The sequence below is a fragment of the Rana temporaria genome, chromosome 4 (genome assembly GCF_905171775.1).
Source record: "Rana temporaria chromosome 4, aRanTem1.1, whole genome shotgun sequence".
Lineage (NCBI taxonomy): Eukaryota > Metazoa > Chordata > Amphibia > Anura > Ranidae > Rana > Rana temporaria.
Window position 1 is genome coordinate 309199844 of NC_053492.1, and position 4717 is coordinate 309204560.

A 4717-nucleotide genomic window follows, 5' to 3' on the forward strand; every position below is an offset into this window, starting at 1 on the left:
ATGGGACTTTTGTATATTTATATATTTTTATATTTTTTCTTTTGTCGTTGCTAAACATATGTATTCCGGGGCTTTTAAGTAATATTCACTCTCCCCTTGCATATTTCTGCTGACAGATTTGAATAGGTATGATCGCCGCAGTAAGTGATTTGCTTTCTGTTTTTTTGCGGTGCTTTTTGTCCTGCATGCTGATCCGTAGCCAGTGAGCTTTTTGTCCCACACATTGCCCTGTAGCTAGAGACCTTTTTGGTCCATATGCTGCATTGTAGCTACTTACTTTCCATAGCAACATACATGTATATAACTGGGTGCACGTTTCCTCTCCCCTACATCCGCTGAAGAAGTCCCGCCCTTGGGACGCAACGTTCGGTAGGGAAGTACGTGACGTCACCCGCTGCCATCTATCGGACCACGCTGTGCGTTTTTGTTTGCATTTGATTCCTAGCACTGGATATAGTGCTTTTTATGTAAGTGTATTTTCACTATTAAATGTTATATTGGTTATTGCGGAGAAACACTATGTTTTGTTTTTCTTACATCGGATTCCATGGCTGCTATCCATGCTGATATTACTTGAGATCTGCCATCCATGCTGATATTACCTGAGATGTATTCCTTTCCTGCTTGGATTATGCTGTTACATGCCTGGGATTGACCCTTATGGGAAAGCGATTTTTTTATTATCAATGAGGTGAGCGGCCATTGTTACTATTGGTGGAGGTCTCCTGCTAACCCACGCTATATCACCTGCATGCCTCATATTGTCAGTCACTTATAAGAGAATCACCTGGATGATCTTTATTTGGACTTTTCCTCTAGTAATAAAACATACTTATTGACCAATATATTTGTAATCTTTTCTTCTATTCAATGGGTTGAAAAATGTATATACTACTCCTTTTAAAGAAGTAAATTGATAAAACATTTGAGAAAAAATTATTTGAAAAGCATTCCCTGTGCTAGCAAAGTGGCTATATGTTTCTGTTTGCAGATTCACTTGGCTTGAACATTTTGTATTTCTTCAATGAAATCTGGACTTTGAGCACTTTTAGTTCTTTTTCATTTTAGTATGTTAGTATGTTACATTGTAGAATAACTTAGAAGAGTGAAAAGAAAACACAAAATCTGCAATACTCAATGAGTTTATTTTTTACATAGGTACCCAGTTACAATACACACTGTAGTGTTAACCACTTCAGCCCCGGCTGGCCAAAGACCGGGCCACTTTTTGCGACAATTGCACAGTCGTGGCTCCCAAACAAAATTGACGTCCTTTTTCCCCCACAAATAGAGCTTTCTTTTGTGGTATTTGATCACCTCTGCGGTTTGAATTTGTTGCTCTATAAACAAAAATATAGCGACAAAAAAATGAATATTTTTTACTTTTTGCTATAATAAATATCCCCCAAAAAATATATAAAAAAATGTTTTTTTTCCTCAGTTTAGGTCGATACGTATTCATCTACATATTTTTGGTAAAAAAAAAATCGCAATAAGCGTTTATTGATTGCTTTGCCCAAAAGTTATAGGGGATAGTTTGATGGCATTTTTATTATTTTTTTTTTTCTAGTAATGGCGACAAACTGCAATTGTCATCGGTACTGCGACATTATGGCGGACACTTCTGACACATTTTTAGGACCATTGGCATTTTTACAGCGATCAGTGCTATAAAAATGCATTGATTATTGTAAAAATGTCACTGGCAGGGAAAGCGTTAACACTAGGGGGCGATCAAGGGGTTAATTATGTTCCCTAAAGTGTGTTCTAGCTGAAGGGGGATGGGACTGACTAGGGGAAAGGACAGATCGCTGTTCATACTTTGTATGAACATACGATCAGTCATTTCTCCCCATGAAAGAACCGGGAGCTCTGTGTTTACACACAGAGCTCCCGGTCCTCGCTCTGTCACGAGCGATCGTGGGTGCCCAGCGGTGATCGCGTGCGCCCCCTAGTGGCCACAGAGCGACATCACGTTATATTATGCTACTGAGCTGAGCTAAAATCAGGAGAAAACGCAATGCGCTTGCGTGCTGTTTGAGTGGCTGCTTGGTGGCTCATTATTGTGAAATTCAGCCCCTCATGCACACAGCAGGCTGAAAAGGAAGGAGGGGCCAGTGCTTTTTTTCTGGAGATGACTTCCAACAGCTGCATCTGTAATGGAATAATCTTCACACATTTCCAACAGGAGGATTAATGATATGTACTATTCATTAGATGTAGAATTGCAAATTGAATTTTTTTTCGGAAAGATGAACTTACTCTTTAACCGCTTGCCGACCGCCGCATGCCAATTTACATTGGCAGAATGGCACGGTCAGGCAAAAGGGCATACCTGTACATCCCTTTGTAATTTTCCACCGCACGCCCACCGCGGGAGCGTGCCCATGTTTCCTGCAAACTCGGTATTCGCAAGCGGCCCTCGATTGCGGCAAGGAGAGGCAGAACTGGGAGATGCCCATGTAAACAAGTTCCCTGTTCTGCCTAGCAACATGACAGGGATCTACTACTCCCTGTCATCGGGAGCAGTGATCTCTGTCATGTTGTAGTGAACCCATCTCCCCTACAGTTAGAACACATCCAGGGAACACACTTAACCCCTTGATTGCCTCTAGTGTTTAACCCCTTCCCTGTCAGTGTCATTTATACAGTAATAGTGGCTATTTGTAGCTCTGATCGCTGTATAAATGTCAATGGTCCCAAAATAGTGTCGATGTGTCCGCCATAATGTCGCAGTCCCGATAAAAGATCGCAGATTGCCACCATTACTAGTAAAAAAAATGATAATAAAAATGCCCTAAATCTATCACCTATTTTGTAGACGCTATAACTTTTGCGCAAACCAATCAATATACACCCTTTGCGATTTTTTTTACCAAAAATATGTAGAAGAATACATATCGTCCAAAACTGTGGAATAAATTTGTTTTTTTTTATATTTTTGGGGGATATTTATTATAGCAAACAGTAAAAAAAATAGCTTTTTCTTCAACATTTTCGGTCTTTTTTTTGTTTATAGCGCAAAAAAAATTTTTTTGGGTACAAGGTCGAACGACCGCGCAATTGTCAGCTAAAGCATCACAGTGCTGAATTGCAAAAAAATGCTCTGGTCAGAAAGGGGGTAAATCCTTCAGAGGCTAAAGTGGTTAAATAAAAAGTTCACTGACTCCAACCTCAAAAACTTGCAATTTCATTCTAAAAGAATGCAAAACAAAATCCTTTCTCAAAATAAAATAAAATTCCTTTTAGACTTCACAAGGACAGCCAAATAAATTATTGGTATACAAGTATTCTCATAGAATACTTCAGTAATTGTATTTATGGCCATCATTATCTGTATGAAAAAATAGTGCTGTTAGCAGTCTAATATTTTCAAATCCGCAGTTGTATTCCTTACTATATTCATTCCTTATGAGCCACTGTACTAAATCTCCAACATTAGTACAGCGATCTCCCCTGCTGTTTTGTTGTGTTCTGACAGAACACCCCCCCACCAGAAGACAGGCATATGTTGAACTCACTGTATTGAGACCTTTTATTCCGGTAAGCGGCAGTGGATCACTTTGGTTGAAATTTGTAGTGGTGCGCTAAAGGTGATTTATGGACTATACAGTATATGTACTGTTTTTATATGTATTTTATGTAATTCTTTGGAACACATATTTTTCATTGGAAAATACAGGGGTGCAATCAGCGCAAAAATTAAGAGACCTTAAATAGTGTAAATTAATATTAATAATTCAAAATAATATTAATGATTCAAAATAGTATTATGTATGTGAAAAAACATTAAGTTTGAATTCACCGGTATGCTAGCTGAACACAAAAGGACATTCACAAAATCCAAAAACGATACAGTATATAGAAAAAATGGTGCAGCGCAAAACCAAAAATAAATTATTAAGTGAAAAACAGTGAAAATCAATAAAGTCCAAAAGATTGGGAATCCAATCAGATACTTCCAAGGATTCTTCACCACATGAAATTGAACACACCAAAATGTATAAGTGATCCCTCCACCAGTGAAAGATGGGTACTCTCACCTCAGCATTAGACCACTGTGTTACCAGATGGTCAATAAAGCAGGTTCACCCCGCTGAGGAAGTTGTAACAACGCAACGCGTCCGGGGGATAGGAGCCTGAATCTCTGTCGCTCGCTGCCGTTTTGAAGAGCCTAACCATCCGATCGTGTGATCGTGATAACTGTTCAATTTGTTGCCCTGGTTTTATTTCTATGCCTGATGTTATTTGACTAAATGGGAGTAGCCTGAGTTTTTTATACATTATTAAATTATTCAATGCCCAGCGAAAGCTCTTAGATCTGTGATTTCTTTTTTCATGTCTGGATCCATGTGTATGGCTGATATTTGAGAAACTGAATTACCATCTTGCTGTCTGGCCTGCTTTGTTGGCATACCTGCTTTATTGACCATCTGGTAACACAGTGGTCTAATGCTGAGGTGAGAGTACCCATCTTTCACTGGTGGAGGGATCACTTATAAGTTTTGGTGTGTTCAATTTCACGTGGTGAAGAATCCTTGGAAATATCTGATTGGGTTCCCAATCTTTTGGACTTTATTGATTTTCACTGTTTTTCACTTAATAATTTATTTTTGGTTTTGTGCTGCACTATTTTTTCTATATACATATTTTTCATAACTATGGTTTAAATAAGCTTACCTTATTGTATATGTATATGAATTTAATTAAGTAGCTC